The following is a 12339-nucleotide window of genomic DNA, read 5'->3' on the forward strand; positions in this document are numbered from 1 at the left end:
ACTTCTGACCAGACTTCTCCAGACAGTAGATGTGTGTACCAGGGTCCCACTGTTTTCTGACAGTTCTGAGCTGATGACACTGCTGGACATCTGATTGCGAGGGGAAGTAAACATGACGTGTCCTTCATCTGCTGCAGTAAGTTTCCTTGTCCGTCTACCGTGTCTACGATCCTCAACGTCGCCTGTTTCTTTGTGTTTCTTCAAAAGAGCAGCACATCTGGAAGCCCCTGTCTGCCTTGACATGTCTGTCTGCCTTGACATGTCTGTCTGCCTTGACATGTCTGTCTGCCTTGACATGTCTGTCAGTCTTGACATGTCTGTCTGCCTTGACATGTCTGTCTGCCTTGACATGTCTGTCTGCCTTGACATGTCTGTCAGTCTTGACATGTCTGTCTGCCTTGACATATCTGTCTGCCTTGACATGTCTGTCAGTCTTGACATGTCTGTCTGCCTTGACATGTCTGTCTGCCTTGACATGTCTGTCAGTCTTGCCATGTCTGCCTGGGAGAGACTGATGCAGTATAACTACCTTGTGTCTTGTTGCTGGGCTCAGTCTTGCCATGTCTGCCTGGGAGAGACCTTGCTGATGCAGTACCTTGTGTCTTGTTGCTGGGCTCAGTCTTGCCATGTCTGCCTGGGAGAGACCTTGCTGATGCAGTACCTTGTGTCTTGTTGCTGGGCTCAGTCTTGCCATGTCTGCCTGGGAGAGACTGATGCAGTATAACTACCTTGTGTCTTGTTGCTGGGCTCAGTCTTGCCATGTCTGCCTGGGAGAGACCGATGCAGTATAACTACCTTGTGTCTTGTTGCTGGGCTCAGTCTTGCCATGTCTGCCTGGGAGAGACTGATGAGGTATAACTACCTTGTGTCTTGACATGGTGTATGACGTTTGACAGTAAACTGCTGTTAGCTGAGTTTGGCTGTTCCTCACCCAGTTGTATTCTTCCTACACAGCTGTTTCTGTTTCAGTTAAGGATTGTATTTCAATCTACATATTGAATTGATGATCATTAGCACCTGTTTGGTATAATTATTTAATCATACACCTGACTATATGCCTACAAAATCCCTGACTTTGTGCAAGTGTACAAAGTGCTGTTTTGAAGCCAAAGGGTGGTCACACCAAATATGGTTATGAAGCTAAGGGGTGGTCACACCGAATATGGTTATGAAGCTAAGGGGTGGTCACACCAAATATGGTTATGAAGCTAAGGGGGTGGTCACACCAAATATGGTTATGAAGCCAAGGAGTGGTCACACCAAATATGGTTATGAAGCCAAGGGGTGGTCACACCAAATATGGTTATGAAGCCAAGGGGTGGTCACACCAAATATGGTTATGAAGCCAAGGGGTGGTCACACCAAATATGGTTATGAAGCCAAGGGGTGGTCACACCAAATATGGTTATGAAGCCAAGGGGTGGTCACACCAAATATGGTTATGAAGCCAAGGGGTGTTCACACCAAATATGGTTATGAAGCCAAGGGGTGGTCACACCAAATATGGTTATGAAGCTAAGGGGTGTTCACACCAAATATGGTTATGAAGCCAAGGGGTGGTCACACCAAATATGGTTATGAAGCTAAGGGGTGTTCACACCAAATATGGTTATGAAGCCAAGGGGTGGTCACACCAAATATGGATTTGTTCTAAATTTTTCTTCTGTTCACGTCACTTTGTATTTAGTTCATTGATAAATATAATCTATTAACATGTCTATTTTTGAAAGCATTCTTACTTTACAGCATTTTTTCACTCCTGGCTAAAACCTTTTGCACAGTACTGTATATATATTTGTTGTGTGTCTATATCGCTTCATCTCTGTTGATGTATGTTGCTGTCTCTGTGCCTCTCTCTCTGTCTCTGTGCCTCTCTCTCTGTCTCTGTGCCTCTCTCTCTGTCTCTGTGCCTCTCTCTCTGTCTCTGTGCCTCTCTCTGTCTCTGTGCCTCTCTCTCTGTCTCTGTGCCTGTCTCTCTGTCTCTGTGCCTCTCTCTCTGTCTCTGTGCCTCTCTCTCTGTCTCTGTGCCTCTCTCTCTGTCTCTGTGCCTCTCTCTCTGTCTCTGTGCCTCTCACTCTGTCTGTGATCTTTCTGTGTTTCTCATATTGCAGTGTGGTCATAATGCGTCACACACCGTGTCTTGGGACTCTGTCTGGTGATTTGCAGAGCCGTGCCTGTTTCACACCGTCTACTCCATGCTAGTGTAAACTATGCTCTCTGGTGTGCCGTATTGACATCTGCCTCTACCAAGTTCACTGGTTCTGTCTCTATCACTCTGTCTCACTCTCTCTCTCTGTGTTTCTCTCTTTCTCTCTTCTCTTCCTGCCTCTCTATTTCTTTCCTCCTCCCGTGTGCCTCTGACAACACCAAACACTCCCCCTTCTCCCCCTGCCTCTCTCTTCCTCTCTCTCTCTCTCTGTCTCTGTCTCTGTCTCTGTCTCTTTCTCATGTACCCCCCACCACCACCACCTTGCCCCTCCCTTCCTAAATAGCAGTGGCCCATAAGCTAGGCTCCGCCCCCTCGCAGTACTTCCAGAGAGAAGGAGCCAATCCCAGGGCTCAGAGTCACGGCCTCCTCTCCCCCTCCACAGGCTGAGTTGCCCCTCCCATTCTGGTAAATACATGCTCTCTCACACTTTCACTTCATTTTCCTCACTTTCAGTTCAGATGTCTTTCTGTATGTCCCGATGTCTATCTTCGTGTCCACTGCTTATCTGTGCCTATTCTATTCTCCACTTCTAATAACTGTATGAACTGTGTTTCTGTCCATTTCAGACCTACTGCCTTATATTGCCTGTTTACTTATTCTCTGGTTCTTCTTGTTGCCTCGGTGATGTCCTCTCTTCCCCTTGTCTCTCCTTCTGTTCTTGTTGCCTCGGTGATGTCCTCTCTTCCCCTTGTCTCTCCTTCTGTTCTTGTTGCCTCGGTGATGTCCTCTCTTCCCTTTGTCTCTCCTTCTGTTCTTGTTGCCTCGGTGATGTCCTCTCTTCCCCTTGTCTCTCCTTCTGTTCTTGTTGCCTCGGTGATGTCCTCTCTTCCCCTTGTCTCTCCTTCTGTTCTTGTTGCCTCGGTGATGTCCTCTCTTCCCCTTGTCTCTCCCTCTGTTCTTGTTGCCTCGGTGATGTCCTCTCTTTCTCTTGTCTCTCCTTCTGTTCTTGTTGCCTAGGTGATGCCCTCTCTTCCCCTTGTCTCTCCTTCTGTTCTTGTTGCCTCGGTGATGTCCTCTCTTTCTCTTGTCTCTCCTTCTGTTCTTGTTGCCTCGGTGATGTCCTCTCTTTCTCTCCTCTCTCCTTCTGTTCTTGTTGCCTCGGTGATGCCCTCTCTTCCCCTTGTCTCTCCTTCTGTTCTTGTTGCCTCGGTGATGTCCTCTCTTTCTCTCCTCTCTCCTTCTGTTCTTGTTGCCTCGGTGATGCCCTCTCTTCTCCTTGTCTCTCCTTCTGTTCTTGTTGCCTCGGTGATGTCCTCTCTTTCTCTCCTCTCTCCTTCTGTTCTTGTTGCCTCGGTGATGCCCTCTCTTCTCCCTTGTCTCTCCTTCTGTTCTTGTTGCCTCGGTGATGTCCCTCTCTTTCTCTCTCTCTCCTTCTGTTCTTGTTGCCTCGGTGATGTCCTCTCTTTCTCTCTCTCTCTCTTCTGTTCTTGTTGCCTCGGTGATGTCCTCTCTTTCTCTCTCTCTCTCCTTCTGTTCTTGTTGCCTCGGTGATGTCCTCTCTTTCTCTCTCTCTCTCCTTCTGTTCTTGTTGCCTCGGTGATGTCCTCTCTTTCTCTCCTCTCTCCTTCTGTTCTTGTTGCCTCGGTGATGTCCTCTCTTTCTCTCTCTCTCCTTCTGTTCTTGTTGCCTCGGTGATGTCCTCTCTTTCTCTCTCTCTCCTTCTGTTCTTGTTGCCTCGGTGATGTCCTCTCTTTCTCTCTCTCTCCTTCTGTTCTTGTTGCCTCGGTGATGTCCTCTCTTTCTCTCCTCTCTCCTTCTGTTCTTGTTGCCCTCGGTGATGTCCTCTCTTTCTCTCCTCTCTCCTTCTGTTCTTGTTGCCTCGGTGATGTCCTCTCTTTCTCTCTCTCTCCTTCTGTTCTTGTTGCCCATGTTTTTCTGTTCATCATTCCACCATTTGCCTTCTTTGTACTTTTCTCTGAGAGAGAAACATCCCAGTGTTCTATTTCAGTGGGTTGGGGTGAAAGGTCAAACAGAAGGAATTCTGGGAAGGATGGGAGCGAGAGGAGACATTTTGATTGAAACGCTTATGTTTGCAGCTCTGTTCAGGTTCCTGCAGAGGGAGATGTAGCCTTTGTATTTGTCTGTAAGTGTGTGTGACCACAGGCTGCAGTGTGTGTGTGGTGTGTGTGTGACAGAGTTCTTAGATGACTTTGTGTTGTTGTGTTTTGTACAGTTCTGGTTTTGTGCATGTTGAGCTACTGTTAAGGAGAACTTGGATAAATCAGACTTGACATCTAATGTTTTGGATGAACTTTATTTCAGAGATGGAAGTTTCGATCCTCTTTGTCTGTGTGGGGTGGTACCTGTCTGTGTGGGGTGGTACCTGTCTGTGTGGGGTGGTACTTGTCTGTGTGGGGTGGTACCTGTCTGTGTGGGGTGGTACCTGTCTGTGTGGGGTGGTACCTGTCTGTGTGGGGTGGTACCTGTCTGTGTGGGGTGGTACCTGTCTGCGTGGGGTGGTACCTGTCTGTGTGGGGTGGTACCTGTCTGTGTGGGGTGGTACCTGTCTGTGTGGGGTGGTACCTGTCTGTGTGGGGTGGTACCTGTCTGTGTGGGGTGGTACCTGTCTGTGTGGGGTGGTACCTGTCTGTGTGGGTGGTACCTGTCTGTGTGGGGTGGTACCTGTCTGTGTGGGGTGGTACCTGTCTGTGTGGGGTGGTACCTGTCTGTGTGGGGTGGTACCTGTCTGTGTGGGGTGGTACCTGTCTGTGTGGGGTGGTACCTGTCTGTGAGGGTTGGTACCTGTCTGTGTGGGGTGGTACCTGTCTGTGTGGGGTGGTACCTGTCTGTGTGGGGTGGTACCTGTCTGTGTGGGGTGGTACCTGTCTGTGTGGGGTGGTACTTGTCTGTGTGGGGTGGTACCTGTCTGCGTGGGGTGGTACCTGTCTGCGTGGGGTGGTACCTGTCTGTGTGGGGTGGTACCTGTCTGTGTGGGGTGGTACCTGTCTGTGTGGGGTGGTACCTGTCTGTGTGGGGTGGTACCTGTCTGCGTGGGGTGGTACCTGTCTGCGTGGGGTGGTACCTGTCTGTGTGGGGTGGTACCTGTCTGCGTGGGGTGGTACCTGTCTGCGAGGGGTGGTACCTGTCTGTGTGGGGTGGTACCAGTCTGCGTGGGGTGGTACCTGTCTGTGTGGGGTGGTACCTGTCTGTGTGGGGTGGTACCTGTCTGTGTGGGGTGGTACCTGTCTGTGTGGGGTGGTACCTGTCTGTGAGGGTTGGTACCTGTCTGTGTGGGGTGGTACCTGTCTGTGAGGGTTGGTACCTGTCTGTGTGGGTGGTACCTGTCTGTGTGGGGTGGACCTGTCTGTGTGGGGTGGTACCTGTCTGTGTGGGGTGGTACTTGTCTGTGTGGGGGTGGTACCTGTCTGTGTGGGGTGGTACCTGTCTGTGTGGGGTGGTTACCTGTCTGTGTGGGGTGTTACCTGTCTGTGTGGGGTGGTACCTGTCTGTGTGGGGGTGGTACCTGTCTGTGTGGGGTGGTACCTGTCTGTGTGGGGTGGTACCTGTCTGTGTGGGGTGGTACCTGTCTGTGTGGGGTGGTACCTGTATGCGTGGGGTGGTACCTGTATGCGTGGGGTGGTACCTGTCTGTGTGGGGTGGTACCTGTCTGCGTGGGGTGGTACCTGTCTGCGAGGGGTGGTACCTGTCTGTGTGGGGTGGTACCAGTCTGCGTGGGGTGGTACCTGTCTGTGTGGGGTGGTACCTGTCTGTGTGGGGTGGTACCTGGTCTGTGTGGGGTGGTACCTGTCTGCGTGGGGTGGTACCTGTCTGTGTGGGGTTGGTACCTGTCTGTGTGGGGTGGTACCTGTCTGTGTGGGGTGGTACCTGTCTGTGAGGGTTGGTACCTGTCTGTGTGGGGTGGTACCTGTCTGTGTGGGGTGGTACCTGTCTGTGTGGGGTGGTACCTGTCTGTGTGGGGTGGTACCTGTCGTGTGGGGTGGTACCTGTCTGTGTGGGGTGGTACCTGTCTGTGGTGGGGTGGTACCTGTCCTGTGTGGGGTGGTACCTGTCTGGTCGTGGGGTGTACCTGTCCTGTGTGGGGGTGGTAACCTGTCTGTGTGGGGTGGTACCTGTCTGTGTGGGGTGGTACCTGTCTGTGTGGGGTGGTACCTGTTGTGTGGGGTGGTAGCCTGTCTGTGTGGGGTGGTACCTGTCTGTGTGGGGTGGTACCTGTCTGTGTGGGGTGGTACCTGTCTGTGTGGGGTGGTACTGTCTGTGTGGGGTGGTACCTGTCTGTGTGGGGTGGTACCGGCTGGTTACCTGTTGTGGGGTGGTACCTGTCTGTGAGGGTTGGTACCTGTCTGTTAGGGGTGGTACCTGTCTGTGAGGGTTGGTACCTGTCTGTGTGGGGTGGTACCTGTCTGTGTGGGGTGGTACCGGTCTGTGAGGGTTGGTACCGGTCTGTGAGGGTTGGTACCTGTCTGTGAGGGGTGGTACCGGTCTGTGAGGGTTGGTACCGGTCTGTGAGGGGTGGTACCTGTCTGTGAGGGGTGGTACCTGTCTGTGAGGGTTGGTACCTGTCTGTGAGGGGTGGTACCGGTCTGTGAGGGGTGGTACCTGTCTGTTAGGGGTGGTACCTGTCTGTGAGGGGTGGTACCTGTCTGTGAGGGTTGGTACCTGTCTGTGAGGGGTGGTACCGGTCTGTGAGGGTTGGTACCGGTCTGTTTAACACAGTGCTAATAAATTATGTTTCTTTCTTTTGTTCTTTCCCTTTCTATTCATCATCTCCTCCTTTTCCCTCCTCTCTCTCTGTCTGTCTCTGTCTCTCAGCCCAGGGGAAGAGTAGGAGGCAAAGTGTGTTGTTTTAGTGTCGGTGGGGTTGGGGGGGAGGGGGGGGTTGTGAGGAGGACAGTGACGTACGGAACTGTCACACACACACACCAACCCCGCCACACACACCGAAGGAGTCCAACACACACCCTGCCACACACACTCACTCACCCCGAAGAATCCAACACACACCCTGCCACACACACACACAGAAGGAGAGAAAACACACAGTACTACCCAAAACAAAAACAACAAGTCAACAACACAAGACTGAGGAACACTAAATGGAGAAAAACAAATGACTTAACATAATGAAGCCAGAGGATGAGAAGACTTGAACATGAAGGTGAATATGTAAGAAGAGGAAGATGAGAGGAGCGATTCTCCGTGCTGCTTCTTCTACTGCTCAGAGTACAGCCGTGATTAGGGCCGCTTTGGACTAAGCTGAGTGGATATGGTTTGAACAGGATTTGCTGTATCAGTGAGCTCTAACGGGGGGGGGGGTATGAGGGGGTTGGGGAATGTGAGCCTCTGCACCCCCAGGCTAGAGGACAGGCATGTTTAAAGTGAGGGAGGGAAGGGGGGATGAGGGGGTTGGGGAATGTGAGCCTCTGCACCCCCAGGCTAGAGGACGGGCATGTTTAAGGTGAGGGAGGGAAGGGGGGATGAGGGGGGTGGGGAACGCGAGCCTCTGCACCCCCAGGCTAGAGGACGGGCATGTGAGGGAGGGATCCTCTCTCCCTCTTTCTTTCTATAGTCTAGACTGAGCTGTAGAACTCTGCCTTTTCATATCACACCCTAACCATAAGCCCTAACCTCAACCCCTAACCCTAACCAACACCTCAAGCCCTAACCTTAACCAACACCTCAAGCCCTAACCTTAACCAACACCTCAACCCCTAACCTTAACCAACACCTCAACCCCTAACCCCAACCAACACCTCAACCCCTAACCCCAACCAACACCTCAACCCCTAACCTTAACCAACACCTCAAGCCCTAACCCCAACCAACACCTCAACCCCTAACCTTAACCAACACCTCAAGCCCTAACCCCAGCCAATAGCTGAAACATCGACACCTAGCTAACTACCATACCGCCGGTCGTGTCCATTTCTCAACCCCACACACACACATATGTATGCACGTACACACACACACACATGTATGCACGTGCACACACACACACGAGGCATAGAATTGTGTCTATAGGATGCTAATCCTTTGTTTCCAAATCATATTTGGAATGGAATAGATTACATACTGAGCCTGGAGAATCTCACTATTTAATCCATTCCATGCTTCCCACCACCCCGCACACACCTTTGTACATTACAGTGCCCAGACCTGGCATCCTGAAGGTCGACTCTAGCACCTGATCCCCCATTCTATTACCTCATCAATCAGTCACTCAGGCAGAATACGGTACCATTACGGTACCAATACAGTACCAATACGGTACCAATACTTTACCAATACGGTACCAATACTTTACCAATACAGTACCAATACGGCACCAATACGGTACCAATACTTTACCAATACAGTACCAATATGGTACCAAGCATACACTAACAACACTAGAGTTATCTTCTTCAAAGTGTACAGTATCTACAGAAGTCAACAGGAATGGGCACTTCACTAGGCCACTATGCTGAAGTGCACACTAGGAAACACTAAGTTACACAACACACAACAATAGGACAATGCATTATGAAGAGATTGTTATGTGTATGATGTGATACTTTTATGACACGCTATAGTGATACACAACAGAGCAATATATAGGAGGGTTGTTGATGCCCAGGTACACTTCACGCCAGAAGTTTACCTCACAGGAAAAAGGGGGTTTAAACAGTTCAAAGAAACCCCTGAACCCCTGTCAACCTTGATTCTCAACTACCCTGGTTCTTATGCTCCATTTATAGCTAATTAACATTGAGCTGTTTTTGTTGCACCTGATCTGACCTCTTAGATACTAAATCTAAAGTACACCAACGCTCCCCCCACTCAAACACCCTTATACACACACACACACACACACACACACACACACACACACACACACACACACACACACACACACACACACACACACACACACACACTCTCTCTCTCTCTCTCTTAAGCACACGCACACAATATAGTTTTGTTCTGTTTCTAATCTGTATATATGACCATACGTTTCACTCTTTAGTAATAAGGTACAAGCAATGATTTCCCAGAATGCAATTCTATGTGTCATTGGGCCGTTCCCGTGGGAAACGCTGGTGACTGACTGAGAACGTGTTGCACATTCCTTAAGCTCAGGACTTATGGGTATTGTAGTTTTGTGGATTTGGTGTAAGGTAGTCTTGTTCCCCAGAAGCCAGGAACATGAGGTTAGCTAGGTTATAAGATAAAGGAAGTGCAGCCTAAATGTTCCCCTTGTAGAGTTTAACATAGGGCAAGCCTGTCTAGGAAAATGGCCCACTACATGCTCTGTGCTCAGACAAGATGTATGGATGACTTTATCATCTACATGATCAATCAGTCAACAGATCAATCATGGATCTGTCTCCCTCCTCTAGTTAGTCTGGGGGTGGGTTAAAGTGCTGTTTAAAGAGTAACCTCAGAATAATAATACCTAACCATTCCCTTTACTTCACTCCTCCCTTTAGAAGCTAAAGCATGTTTGTATGGATATATCATGGGATATGTCTCATGTCTGTATGGATATATCATGGGATATGTCTCATGTCTGTATGGATATATCATGGGATATGTCTCATGTCTGTATGGATATATCATGGGATATGTCTCATGTCTGTATGGATATATCATGGGATATGTCTCATGTCTGTATGGATATATCATGGGATATGTCTCATGTCTGTATGGATATATCATGGGATATGTCTCATGTCTGTATGGATATATCATGGGATATGTCTCATGTCTGTATAGATATATCATGGGATATTTGGATGTCTCATGTTTGTGAAATGGCTGCAGTTTGAGCAGACAGGAAAGGGCAGAGTCACATAGTATTTACTGATCAGTGATTGGGAGAACATAGGAAGTGACCTCATTGACTACCTTCTTGCAACCTATCAGCTACGTTTATCAGTTAGTTTTAACCCCAGTTTTAGAGCATTTACTCTCTGTTGTCTGCTGTGTTGTGAAGGCACCAGATGAACTAAGACCACTGGACCAAAACACACTGAGGCTGGAATCGAACTTAGATTGAATTCCCCCCCGAGGGTCCAAACACGACTGTTTCGTATGCAAGTGGTCAGGTTGTGTACAGGTCAGTGAGTTTGTGAGTGGGAGAGTGTGAGCAGGATGAAGTTGTTCCTATACTCTGATCTAGGGTCAGTACTGTGTTATGTCTGTCCCCCCTAATGATTAAAGTCAGGATTTGGAGAGCATAAGCTGATCCTAGATCTGTACCTTAGTGGCAACTTCTACTCAGAGTGTGAGAGTATGTAGCATGTACATAGATGATCCGTCAGTCTGTATATAGGCAGTGTACAGGTTTGATACGGCAGCAGACTCAGTCAGGTAACCTTATTTTGAAAACCAGAGCAATATTTCTGTATTGATAATCGGGCCAAGGCTGTATGATAATATAGTACGTGTATCTATCAGGAGGGAATTAGAGGTCTGCTAAAAAACACAGATCAATGAGTTCCGGAGAGATTCATCCCTTTTTCAGTGATGTAATAAAGTTAGGAGAGTAAATGTTTTCTGTTTAGATTTGAGAGGTTTGATGGAGTATAACGCCATAGCCTCCCTATCACTGTCTTACTGTGCTTTGGTGACACCTAGTGGTCACACAACATCGTCACAGTTTCCCCACACAGTTTAACGGGAGTGGAGTGCGTGTGATGTGACGCGAGTGTGTGAGCTTACGAAGAGGTTCGGTGTGTGTGCATCACAGAGCTCGTGCAATGATGGGTGAAATAGTTGTGAACACTAAATAAAAATCCTTAGTTTGATGGAGTGTTTTTCTCATGAAATACTTTAAATATTTTGTCTTCCTTTGAAGCCTTCATGCAGTAAGTAAGTGTGTGGTTTATTACAACCTCCCAGCCTGTCTTTGTGGAGGAGTACAGGACAGGATCACACTCCTGTACCAATACTACTGACAGCATCACCGTGAAACACAAGGATTTCCAACAACACCCATGGAGTCCAGTGGAGGCTAATGAGGGGAGGACGGCTCATAGTAATGTCTGGAATGGAATCAATGGAATGGCACCAAACACATCTAAGACATGGTTTCCATGGTTTCTATGTGTTTGACTCCATTCCATTTACTTAAATCCAGCCATATTTATGAGCCGTCCTCCCCTCAGCAGCCTCCACTGATGGAGTCCTTGTTTGATGTAATTCTGCCTGCCAATGTCGCTGAACAGAAGGACATGGGGAGGTCACCAAGGACCTGCTTCAGACTTGAGATAAAAAAGACTTAACATGGACTTAAGTCAATATATTGTTTTACTTAAGTGCATGTTCATTTAACTTACATTATCTTATAGGGCATTGTAAATGAGCCAGGGATACTTTTTTCAAATACTATTTTCAAATACCTGGGTTAAATGCATGGGAGTATATTTGACTATTCTCAAATACTTTCCAAGTGTATTTCCAAATACATTAAAATATTCAACTACTTGTCTTCTCAAATAAACAATATCGTAATACTTACTTCAAATGTATGTGAGAGTAACTGAGATATTTGAACTGGTATTTGAACCCAGGTCTGCAGGTATCCATGGTGATGCTGAACTGTACTATGTAATGCCTGTTGGACCAGTTACCCCATTCGTGTTTGTTACCCCTTGACACTGATCTAAGGTCAGTTTTGCAGTTTCCCCCGATGGTTAACGTTTTGGGGCTCAGGAAGCTACGCTTGCTGATCCTAGATCTGTGCATAAGGGGATCTGCTAGTCAGCGCAATGTGTTACTCTTGACCTTACAGTGAAAAATAAAACCTGTTCTCTGAAGGAGTCTGAGTATTGGGACACTTCCCTGGTCTTTTCTTCTGAGTCTGTATATAAGGCCACAGCACTGGTCTGCCTGGACCAAATACACATCCTCATTCATATCCCATCTATTTTCCTCCATTACTTTACTCATCAACAGTGTCTGGAGCTACTCCTCTGGACATCAACGCCTAGCCACTACACCCGCCTGCACGCTTTGGTCACTGTATGATAGGACTGAATAGATATAAGCAATAGTGGCTTAGATCCTAGCAACAGGCTCAATGAAATCCATTCAGGTCGTCATAGGGTCACACACAGAAGGCTGCTGAGGGGAGAACGGCTCATACTAATGTCCAGAATGGTGTGGCCCAGGGTCAGAGACAAAAC

General features: G+C 48.4%; 1 pseudogene; it reads left to right on the forward strand.

Annotated features, from left to right (window-relative positions):
- Positions 1-11979, forward strand: part of LOC116356851 (cyclin-dependent kinase 17-like) — a 116202-nt pseudogene extending 104223 nt beyond the window's left edge.
- The last annotated feature ends 360 nt before the right edge of the window (positions 11980-12339 follow it).

The sequence above is a fragment of the Oncorhynchus kisutch genome, linkage group LG24, assembly GCF_002021735.2.
Source record: "Oncorhynchus kisutch isolate 150728-3 linkage group LG24, Okis_V2, whole genome shotgun sequence".
NCBI classification, from domain to species: domain Eukaryota; kingdom Metazoa; phylum Chordata; class Actinopteri; order Salmoniformes; family Salmonidae; genus Oncorhynchus; species Oncorhynchus kisutch.